Raw genomic sequence first — 13,230 nt, forward strand, 5'->3', positions numbered from 1 at the left:
TAGGAAAGTCAATCCACCATTGCTTATAGCTCAATGAAACTCTAGCAACCTAAGGTTTCCTCTAGTTAAAAAACACTGCCCTAGAAAGTCAGATGAGTTCCAGTTATCTAATTTAAGATGGTGGGGAAAAAGTTATATAGGAAAGTGGGGTGATGGAGTGCGGCAGTGAGGGAATGAGGCCAAGGGTCTGGACTTCAGGGATGAAGATCCCCCCTCCCTCCTTGTTATGGGCATCGGGATGGTTGTAGACGGTTTAGGGTCCTCAAGGGCAGTGCATGGAGAATGTGTTGAAGTGGTTTGGAGTGCCAACTATGGTATGGGGCCTCCTAAATAGTGTAATTTATCAGAAATTGGTGGTAATTTGTTGGGGATAGTAAGAATAATTAATAAAGTTCTTGAGGTACAAATGTGCCCAGGAGCCTGGCATATCAATGAGAGGCATAGATCTTGGTTGATGTGGGTTAAGGTAATGCCTTGGGGGACCTGCAACCTTACCATGTTTTTTCTTGCTGCAAACCCTGACACTAAAAAAAGCTACAACTTTGCTTTGGCTACAATAACCCCCTATTGGTATAGATCATTTTCTAAAGTATCTTATAACATTGTGGGCAAACATGTTTTACCTTGTGCATGTTGTATATATATATATATATATATATTGTTTGCATAAATCTGTCACCTTGAGTATTAAGTTATGGGATAGAACACTAAATCTAGTGCTTATTGGTTCCAAAGCGTTCAATGCAAACATCAGTATGCCTAAATGTAATAGGTACTCAGTAAATACAGCTAATCAGACCCGGTATATAGTAAAGGCTAAGGGTTGTACCCTATTTCAACATTACAATTTTGCAAAAATTAGGACAAACAGGAATGTACATTATCCCCTTATCAGACACAATTTGCGTAGCTCTTGAATGTGTAATTGCCAGAATTTTCTTAGATCTTTATATTGCATTGTAGTTATACAAGCTTATGTAATATAGATAAAGATGGCAAACAGACATATACAGCATTTAGTTATCTCGTGACTGTTACTCATACAACGATTTGTCTTTTAACCTTTGTGTCAGCTAGCAGTAAATGTGGGCACCCAGACATATGAGCTCATGGTCTGATCTGGCCAAAAATATGTGGATTGGTGAACAGTCATCCCATGTCTCTGTGTAATCAAAGTCATGTGAGAACTAATTAAATGCTGTGTCTATAATAATGATTTCACACTGACACAGCTTTAAAAATAAAGCCCTAAATAACTCCAGACAATTCTGTTGATGATCTATTAAGCTACATCAAGATAAAATGTATTATTCTCTACAAAAGAATCTATTAAAGTGTATAGTGAAACGGCAATATGATAAACAAGGTAACTGATCATTTTACTTTTATCAGATATATGGCAAAAAAACAGTTATATTACTCTTTACTATTAAGTAAATCCGGAATAAATTAATCTCTTGTAATTTATTCAAACCATTGTACAACATTGCTTCTCTGAGCTCTCTAATTAGCACCAATTATTAAGTTTATTATCACACTTATTCCTCTGGAGTGAATTGGGATTTAATGAATGTTAGTACTATATATATATATATATATATATATATATATATATATATAAATATATATATAAATATATATATATATATATAGTACTACAATCTAAACACTTAAATATAATGTCAAAGCAAACATCCAAATACTAAATAATATAAGAAAAAACAAAAACATAAAATGCTTTTCCACTACTTGTAATGTCTTGTATTAAAAGTTCTGGGGTCACTTGGGTGTCCTGTATGAGCATGAGCACACTTAAGAGAGACAAGGGGAGAGGGGACCTTGTCAGGTTGTTGCAGAAGAAACAGGCAATGTCCATTCTGCAATAAAATAGATATATGACAGCACTTTTTAAATACACTAACCTGTCCCCACCTTTACCATCTTTATCTCTTCCTGGTTTTCCGATTTATGGTCATCTTGATTTTCTGGGCCAGAATGGCTTAACTACCCAACATATCCTGGCATAACACATTGAGCTGTAAATGCGTTTTTATATATATATATATATATATATATATATATACACACACAGTATATTGTTATTTGCTTGTCTAATCCTATGTTATATATGTTCATATCTTACAATTTCAATAGCTAAAGTAAAATCTGGACTCTACAATGCAATCTGTAAAATAACACCAACACATATCCTCTTTTCTTTTCTTCTTGCTCCAGTTACAGTAGCAAATCCACCCTCTCCTCTCTCTGCACCTTTTTGCTGTCTTTATGTTACTATGATGTAAAGTACATCAAAGTGTATTGAGAAAATTTCCTATCTGAGCCTGACTGTGTAAGTAATCTCTGTTTATGTCAGGACATTCTTTAGATATTTTACGTTCGTTTTATGAAAACACTTTCGGTTTAGGCAATTTTCCTCTCCTCTTACAGGGTGAAGTGATGACTTACATCTGGAGTGAGGAAGTTCCTTTGCTAGACAGCTGGCTTTTATCGCTGTGAGAGGCCCCACTGTGCGCCCTTCTTCTGATTACAAGTGAGGGGCCATTGGATGATTGCTTATCTTAAGGATGAGTTGTGGCCTAATACATTTCTAAGGGGGATGAATGTTTATAGGAATCTTGCAGAATTTTTTTCACATCTCATTTTCATTTGAATGTTGGAGGGGTTGTTAGTTTTGCATACCTCCCGTTTTTCTGCAAAGAAAAAAGAGGGACACCTTTAGAGCATACTTATTTAGGCAACCATGGGGTAACTAAAAATTACAGGGTTTATTGTTTTAACTATACAAATAATTTCAAATATGTTGTGCCTTTTAGGACTTACAAAGTTAACAGTCAACCTTAGAAAGTTACAGTTGTGTACAGCCAACCATCATTCTCAGGGCCTTTGTCATTCTAGAACAAGGCAGACCTATTACCAAATATTTGACATTATATAAAAGGGTTGCTAATCCTTTAATAGAATGAAAAATTATATTTTTTTTACTATTTTTTGTTATTTTCAGATAGGCAGATTACCCGTTCTCATATCTGTGCAGTGGAAGATTGGGATTGAATAAGGAAGACAAAAAAAGAAGATGGTGGCACCTAGAGTCCAGTCCACACCGGGAAGAAGAAGGAAGATGGAATGGCATGGGACTGACTGGACCAGGATCACAGAGGGATTGACACCTATCAAGGTAGGAATGTTCCACTTTAAAGTGTAACACTATCTATTTTTAATGGAGTAAAAAAAGCCCTATCAGTTCATTTTTTACTGCATTCCAATAGGGAAATTCCCCTTCATTTCCAGTCCTAAAGGCAAAAGAGAAGAAATCTCTCCAAAGAAGACACAACTCCACCCTCTTCCCAACTCCACATTCTTCCCAGAGGGTTGTCCTCTTAACAAGAATCCTCATTGGGGGGCTTTCTTTCACCTGTTGCTCTAACAATAATAATGTTGGATTTCCCCTCTGTCTTAGTAAAAATGTTCACCAGAACAAATAAAAGGAATGAAATCCTCAGCAGAGACACAGACATTAATAAAACTTTGGTAGAAGGTCTAACCGTTCCATATTGTACCCAAAATGACGTACCCTTTAGCATGGTGGCTAACAAGGCAACTGTATGCTTCTGGTATTCATGTGGTTGGTGGAAGAAGAAGCAAACCTTAGACTCTACTCCACTGTATGATGCTGTCTATCTAATGCTGGAAGTAGACTTACAGGAGGAGAGAGTTGCTGCTTTTTTTTACTGTTCATCTAAATTACATACGTGTGTATGCGAACAATTGTATTGAACTAAATAAATATTGAAGTGAAACTAAACCTCTCTATATTCACCTGTTGTAGTACACCACCATCTTATTCCTTCTTTTTTTCCTTCTTGCGATCTTTGGTCATCATGATTGGAATGACGTAAAGCACCGTACAGATGTGCGGGAGTTTATTTAGTCCCTGAAAGTGCAGTGGAATCCAAGATTACCAGGTATCCTAGCATGGGCGGTTCAGCATCTTTGAACAATTATTGCAGAAGGGACATGACTCAACTTCATCCTCCGTCCCGTGCACCCTACCACACACTTTGTCTTCGATCTGGATCTTACAGACTATCAATGACACATTCTGCACTTTCGCAACTCTGCAGACTAGTTCTTTACTCTGCATCTAACTTAAGACCAATTTGTAGGAACAAAACTTAGTCATTAGGTAAGGAATATCTGAACATCCATTTTTTTTACTTGAGTTTCATAAATATCTGTTTTCTGTCTAACTGCTCTTCTCTTGAAGACAAATATTCTTCCAAACCTGTAATCATGATCCTTTTATCAGCATTCTACTATGTTTTTTTTAATCATTTTTATTATTTATACATATTTTTTTGCAGCAAGCATAGAAGACAACTGGCTTATCTGATATATTTGTCTGTGAATATGAACTCAGTAACTTCACATGTAAAATACTTAATATTTACCAAATACCCATCGTTCCCTAGACCATGGAAGCCAAGGAACCGGATCAAACAGCAAGAGACTTATATTTGGACAGTACTTGGCTCATCATTAATGTTCACTTCATACAATGTGTCTCTTACCACTAAAATAGATGTTAGACTGGATGGAGCCAAAATACGGATCCTATTAACATTTTCGTAAAATCGAGTGGTTAAAAATAGTTACAAACTGCATACAAGAAGCTTGTTCTCCCCAGACTTGAAGAGCCAAAACCAATTTATAACCTAGAATGCACTTTCTTCTCCATTTTAGACAAATAAGGACTGTTTAATAATCCGCAACTGAGAGATTCACATGAAATCTCTGTTCCCTGTAGTCCGAGACATTGGACCTCCAAATATTTTACTTAAGTGTCTGACTTGAAGGAAGAAGACTTGTTAAAGAAAACTAAGGAAAGGACGTACTCCAGCTGAGATAAATTAGTTGTTCCATTCTGTTATAACATTTTATTAAATGTTGAACTTTAAACAAAGAGTTCAAAAAAACATTTGAAAACATGTACGGGAATGGGCTTAACTGCCAATATTTTTGTAATTGTAGTAACCCACTTGTGATCTACACAACCCTGCCAGATAGTATAGCCAAATTGTTGATTGCAACATTACCTGCAATCAATGCAGGCAAGAGCACCAACTCATTCCCAAGCAGCTGATTGGCCGTTGAGGAGCAGCAATGCATCTATGAGCTCATTTTTCTGCTCTACGCTATTATAGTAAGGGTAAAACTATGCAATGTAAGCAAACTTGACTAGCTCTACTGCTTCCCTTTCTTCCCTAGAGTGTTGCTGTGTTAAGGGTGACTAGAGAGAGATGTCAAGACAGATTCAAATAATATAGTCATTCCAAGTAAATACATCATGAAAAAATGTATGTATTAAATAATAATAATTATGTTGTGGATTAAACTGTTACTTTTTCTTTGTATCTGCCTAGTTAAAATAAAAGTAAAAGCAGAACTAGAATTACATTTGTTTACTTATTATTGCAGGAAAGGACAATTCTACTTGCCTTATACCTGGTAATCCCCGCTTCCCCTGTGCTTGCCAGGACTGAAAGAACGCCCACATGCCTGCACGGAAGTTACACCATCCAAGGCTGGCCAATCAACATTGTATTAGGGAAAAGAAGGAGGAAAAAGATAGTGGCGCCCTGCAATGGAACAGAGAAAGATGCTTAGTTCTGCTTCAATGATTGTTAAAGAAACATTCAATTTCAGATTTTTAAACTCCAAGGAAAACATTAGATCTAATATATTATAATTCTCTGCCAAGGCGACATGGGCAAAATGTGAAGACACTAACCCCAACCAATCAGATTTCACAATCATTCTGGATTTTACAATAATAGAGTTATTATTATGTATCAAGAATTCTAACAGCTAGTCATTACAACCTACATGTATGTTGCCACGGGAGCTTTGTTGAGACAGCTGGGCTACTTGTGTTGATTTTAATTGTATCCAAGGTGTGTCCACAACGTAATATTTGGCTTTGATGGTTCATAAATTGCTTAGTCCTTTGGAAGAGTGACTCGCACCTGCTAAACCATCAGACATGAAACTTTAATGTTTAGTTTAAACAAGTGAGAAAATCTCCAGACCGTGCCATTGCGTACTTATGTAGTTTATTGAGTGATATACCTTTTGGTGGTGTTTAACACAAGGCCATTATTATGTCACTATTAATAAGCTGTTAACTAAGCAAAGAGGCAATGTTTTCTTTTAGAAGTAAATAAATTGTAGGGTCTAAGAGAGGTGATGAAATTTAGCTTTATTTCCTTGCCACTTTTCGATATTTGTAGACGTGTTTCACAGTATGGAGCATGATCTGTTGCATTTAATGTTCAAAGTTAGCTGGATTCCATGCCTATATTTAACAAGAAGACCATGCAGCAGTTTGATGTTAAGAAGCAAGGAAGCTTATAGTTGATAAATATAGTATATATAGCTTATAACATAGCAATAGTGCAATCAATAGTGTGATCAGTTGGATAATAGGGCTGTACTTATGTGTGCCATCTACATACAGGCTAACTCAGGTTTATAAATGAGTACGACTATTATCCTTCTATCTATCCCATTGTATAACCTTAACAATAGTTTTACAGGGGATAGATAATAGATGCTGCATCCCAAATAGAATTGAATACCAATAAAGAACTACAGAATCGTGACTTTAACGGAATCAAGGTTGATCAGTCATAATATGACAAAAAAGGTAAATTAAGAACTGTGACAATAATTGGTAAAACATATTATTCATGGAAAATATTACATTGATCACACACAGGAGCCATCTTTGTGTAAGCTTGTCGCTGTACATGAAATTCTTGATGAAGCAGATTTGTTAACCGCAAAACACCACTCCTCTTCTGCTGCATCTCTTTGTAGTTCTCCACATTGGCTTCCATTTCACCTTAGAATCAAATTCATGTTCCTGTTCTTTGCCTTAAAATCCCTTCACAGTTCTTGTCCCACTTACCTTTCTGACCTGTTAAAAAAAAATACTCCCCTAGCTGCTCTCTTCACTCCTCCAATGACTAATGACTTCCTCACTCATAACCTCATCACATGCATTGCTCCAAGACTTTTCTAGGCCTGCCCCGACACTCTGGAATGGTCTTCCTCTTCCTTTTCGACTTGCTCCTACTTTCTGCTCATTTAAAGGAGCACTAAAAACCCATTTTTTCAAACTTGCCCACCTGTTGATTTCTGTCTTTTAAAACCCTCACTACTTCCCACCACTACCTAGATTTTAAGCTCTTCGGGGCAGGGTCCTCTACTCCTGTGTCACTGTCTGTATTAGTCTGTCATTTGCAACCCCTATTTAATGTACAGCGCTGCATAATATGTTGGTGCTTTATAAATCCTGTTTATTAATAATAACGTGAAAATATTTGGAAATTGTCTGCTACTCTTCATCTGCAAGATGACTCTTGTATGTGAATGTTAAAATATTTTCCATGAATAAAAGATGTTTTTTAGCAGTTATTGTCACAGTTCTTGATTTAACTTTTTGGTCATAATATGATTGATCGACCTTGATGCCATGAAAGTCCCTCTTCTGTAGTTGTATTGATCATTTATCCATTTATCATCCTTCAATAAGAGTGCATAAGTAAATATATTCAAAAAGTAATTGTTGAGAAAAATTGACTGGGTACAGAGTAGTACAAAATAATTAGTGTAGTATTTACTATTGCTTACCCATTATCTCTAGTTTACATTGGTGATTCTTCATCTGTAGGGAAGACATGGCTAGTAGAATAATGATTGTCCTTAATGATTCATGTAGGCTGAAGATGCAGGGGTCTTGGGAACCTGGTTCCACATGTATATTGGATTTCTAATCATCACAGAATGTTTATGCTCAGGGGTTTTACACCCGGGAAGTCCAATTGCACAGCAGCTAATTGTTCTTGATGTATTTCTTATACCCAAAGCCTACTGCACTGCATGGAATGAAATCTCTTTATGCATGAATAATCACCTGTTTTCAGTTGTACAGACAGGAAAGAAAAGCTTTCTCCAGTATTGCCTTCAAAGTGAATATATAATAGGTAAATAACTGGTAGGTTTTGGTTAATATTCCATGCAAAGATAATTGCCAAGTTTTTTTCTCCAGCAATTATGCAGAGTGTGGCCATTATAAGAGGAATATACAGCGGTTCATGTTTTTTGAATATGTATTTGTTAACTATGTTCTGCACTAAAATATTTTATTTTTCTATCACATGCAAATATGTAACTATATATTTATTATGTAAATACAAAATACTATAAAAACATACATTGTATATTCCACTTTTCTGTGTTATTCTGAAAATTGACAAATATCTGGTGATCAGCTTACTAAAATCATATTGCCAATTGGGTTCAGTACCCCCAGCCTCCATATACATGCCCTAAGGGACTCAAATTGTATAATATGCAAAGCTATATCTAAGATGTTAAACCATTTTATTTGGTTTATGATTATGAAGTCATGCAATGTTGAAATATGGGGAGTTCAGGAAAAGGAAATGTATTAAATGTCTTATATTAAATTGATTCTGCACTGGTACTTGGTAGAAGGTTTATATATGTTATATAGTTTTCTAGATCATTAAAGCTCAACTAAAGCCAAAAGTGAACAAGGCAAATTTCCAAAGCAACCATGTTGTGTAAATTATTAGGTAAGTACAAGTAGGTAAGTATTACTTTTGGAACTACATTTCTGAATTTTCAAAAACCCATTTTATAGCTGTGATTGCCTGTAGCTTTGCAGACTAAACACTCCTCATGTCTTTTAGTTTTCAATTTAGGATATTAAGGTTTACAATTTCTCACCAATTTTCTGTGAAATACAAGTACTGCCCCATTTCTGTAGATACTTGGGGGTTGATTTACTAAAGGAATAAAGGCTGTTGACTGAGCAAGGTCAGATTGCAAGGGAATTTTCACTGTCTGCCTATAACTTATTTCATTACATGTCTAATTATGGTACTGCCTGGTTGGAAAAGTATTATCTAATCTCTTAGTATATTACCTAGTGAAACCAGATTGTATCTTTTGGAGGCAGTCTTTGATACAATACCAGTAGATCACACATCAATAGTATATTGATATCACTTTGTAATATATATATATCACTTTGTACCAAAAACATATCATCCAGCAACAGTATATTTTTCTTAAAATATTAGTCTACATAGAAATGGCATAATAAAAGACTAAAAAGCAGTTAATATATCATGCAGTAGAAGTGTAACTACCAAGCTATGGACTTAGGGTATGAGCATCATGCCTTTACCAATGCCTATGGGTCTAACAATGATTAAATAAAAAAAGCAGTGAGATGTATTTGGCTCGGTGATCACCCAAAAACTGCCCAGTATGTAGTTCAATAGTATAGTTATAGAATTTGCTTCAATTGCATTTCAGTAGGGTAGTAAAAGTCCCCATTTAAAATCTTGGCATGTGTATTTTTTGAAAATGATTTTTCTCTGAATGTGCAAGGTGGGTTGTTGGGCATGGTTGACAAGCATGATATTTAGGGTGGTTGGTTAGGTTGAGGTTGGATCAAGGTGGTTGTAGATAGAGCAATGAAACCAAACACAGGAACACACAGTAGATTAGAAAATAAAACCCACCAGTAAACATACAGCTATGGCATTTTCAACAAGGGATGGTGTTAACTCCAAAAAACACACATTTATTTGCAGAACTTGTAGGCTTATGCTTAAAAAAGGCAATTCCAACTTTACATTTTCATACACATACATATTTTAAAGTGTTTATACATAAAAATCACTGACTGCTTTGTTGTACTCACTGAGCTTTAGTAACATACACAAATATAGGGTGGACAAATTGCTTACCAAAGCTTATTTTTGGTCCCATTCCAGCAGTAAATAAATCCACATTTTATTCTATCAATTCAAATGGCAAGGACATAACTTTATAAAGCTATAAGTAGGCTGTCCCACCATATGTTCTACAGTGTCCTACAAGGGTCGTGTGACCAAATCCCTATAGAGGAGCTTCGCACATGTACCGATAGGCTCATTCAGTGTTATATCTCTGGAATATATGGTGTTAATGTATAAACCCCAGCTAGTTCCCATCATCTATAAACAAGATGGTTCTAAGAACATTGCACACTTGGTAATAGGGTAACCTTGCTGGGGCACAATATTGCTCCTCACACAATAAAACTTTTTTTGCCAGATGATGATTCCCCCTCTAATCCTCTGAGCTAGATGTTTGATGGAACACTGTCTTGTAATCGCTGGCGGACTTGTCTTTTGATGTCCTTTTTTTTGTCTACAAATTTTGAATGGCATCATTTCAGTCTCATAAGCACAATGATGTACCAACATCAAATGCCCCTCCGGGCAGCCCAAAGGACTGGGCAATTGGGATCACACTATCATCAATGAGGTTTATTTTTTGGGGGGGGGGGTAAAAAGAGAATAGGAGTAAAAGATGAAGATATTTAAATGTGAAAATCTCCCAGCTTTTAGATATTTGAGTTTCTGTTACATCCAAATGAAATTTACATACAAATACACTGTTTAATTGTGCACAATCTCTCAAAGCATGGGCTGTGGTTTAATGTTGTAAGCTTTTTCCACAGCTTTTCAACATGCATTATATTTATATGTAAATCAGATCTGGAAGAGCTTTAGAATACACCAACCCACAATCCGGCACAACAAGATTTCAGTCTCTTTTTTTATTGATTCCTACAGAATTCCTGGAGGTTTAGAGTGAATATTATTACTTAGTCTACATACCAGTGCCAGAGACTATAGAGAAGTCTGCAATGAGATACAAGTCAAGTAAAAAAGACAGCATGCAGTGCTTCTGTATCTAGCCATGGTGATTATGTGCACATTGTATATGCTTTATGTGTCTGCTCTGTATTGTTGGAGTTTTATCGGGTTTATGTATGAAGTGATCAGACTGACAGAATCTAGTTGCAATTTAAATGAGGGTTATGGATAGGAAAAGCTCTAACATCGTGAAAATAGTATGCAACACCATGTCCATCCTAAACCTGTTTCTGATATATTTTGTGGGCTCCATTGATGGGGTTCCCTGTTCTTGAGTTCTTGGGTCTGTACCTCTGTTATGTCTACTTTAAAAGGGTCCTGCTCTCTCCGTTATATATTGTATCATAGAGAATGTAACAAAAAGTAACCATAACGGTTGTTAGCAGAGGTAGCAGGAATATCTAAATCCTCCAAGCAGACAGGAACAAAATTAGAAACTCTGGCAGGAAATATAGCATGTGGGGATGGGTCTATCCAAGACATGTTGGAGTTGAGTAAGCTTCATATGCTCCTCATCTAAATAAAATACAACTTTATGTGGACAATTCCTTTTAGTTAATTTTACAAAGAAAATTTTCTTTCTGCTAATCTTTATTAGCAATAAAATGTTCCTAGGTTAGTCCCTCTTTTGAAGACTAACTTGAACCATTATGGTGGCAATTTTAGGATCGAGAGGATTTAAAATGCAGGATTGTCCAACCTTTTCTCTCTGGGGGCCAGATAACCAAAGATGATGGCCCGTTATGAAGCACTAAATGGGCCAAGTTACACCTCACTGTTGGAGAGGAACAATTAAAGTTGCCTGGAGCTTACTTGAAGTATACACTGCATACTGTCTGAATTTAGGTTTGCACGTAAATGTGAAAAAAAATAAAGAATTATGAAATAACAAGAAACCAGCCTTAAGAGAAACATGTAATCTGTCAATAGGGACATCTTCCTCTTTAAATGCTAACTGATTGGTTATATTGTAGATGTTTTTGCCACAATATTTTGAGTTTCTGACCTTGAATATGCAGATAAGTCCTTTCGATGTATTCCAAGCAGCCAATCACCGTGCCGAGACACTAGTTAGGACACCGCAAAAACAGAACAGCAGGAGATCACTGGAAAGGTTGATACAAACGGGCCAGGGTTTGGGCATTTAAGAGGCCATTAAAGCAGAGATATAGTAAAAAAGATCCCCTTCAAATAGGTTTGTCATGCCATTATTGCTTCAAGGAAAAAAATAATTTTTAAAAATACCTCAATTGGTTTAATTATCTCGGGGAGGCTAAACCAAAAGGATGTGTGTTGTGAGAATATTTTTTCTTTAATGTATAGGTAAGAGAGCATAAGCTTCTAAATGCAATACAAACAAACCTGGAAGACTGCGGATACTGATTAAATAAAAGCAAAGACAAAATGTTTTGTTTGTCACATGTACAGTTCACCTTCTAAACTGAACTATGAGCGGAGTCAGTAGACAGGTATTTGCCAGACTGTAATTTTGTTTTAAGTCACACACATTACCAGACATATTATCAATGATAACGTATATACCATTTTTACATTGAACAGTCAGTTCTAATATATATTTATATAAGACTTCATTAAAAGGAAAGAATAATTCACTTAAAATTTACAAACAGGCAGGTTGTTTATTGCAGGAAGGACAAGCAATGTCCATTTTTCAATAAAGCATACTTACTTGCCTTTTTACAATATTCTTAATGTAATAAACTGAGCTGCACAACTACACAAGTACAACTGTAGGATGTGTAGGATGCTTGGTTTTGCCAGGTATCCCCGCATTCCCTGTGGTTGCTGGAAAGTTATTCCTGCCTTAATTCGTGGGAGTTGCCCAACCAACCAAGATGGCCAAAGACCCAACTCCAGCAAGAAGATCGGGTGAAGATGGCAACACCCATGTCAGAGTGAGGATGGGTGAGTGTAATTAAAAAATTGTGATCAGGCAGGTAAGGTTATTTTATGGGACGTTGCTTGTCCTTCCTGCAATAAAGGACCCGACTGGTGACAATTTGTTATTTTGAAGGTTTAGTCCTGATTTAATTGGTATTTTCGTAATTGGTGTGGCTCATTGCCTATGGTTTTATTTGATTATGGCTAATAAAGGCTGTAAATGTCCTTGAAGGCAGCTATATTAGTCTTGGTTATTGTACAGGTAATTCATTTAACTAAAGGAAAAAGTCTTCCAAGTTTGGCAAATGCATCAAAGTGTATTTTCATTGAAACACAAAAACTGTTTCGTGAATGTGATTAAGAGCCAAAATATTGTGTTCATTGCCATATGGCTTTGAGCTGAGAGGCAGCAGGAGATAGGCACAAACAAAAAATATGTAGTATTTATCCCAACCTACAGAATTGCTCTTTGAGCTCGGAATGTATGTGCTGCTTTTACTGGTGT

The sequence above is a fragment of the Pyxicephalus adspersus genome, chromosome 11 (assembly GCF_032062135.1).
Source record: "Pyxicephalus adspersus chromosome 11, UCB_Pads_2.0, whole genome shotgun sequence".
In the NCBI taxonomy this organism is placed as follows: domain Eukaryota; kingdom Metazoa; phylum Chordata; class Amphibia; order Anura; family Pyxicephalidae; genus Pyxicephalus; species Pyxicephalus adspersus.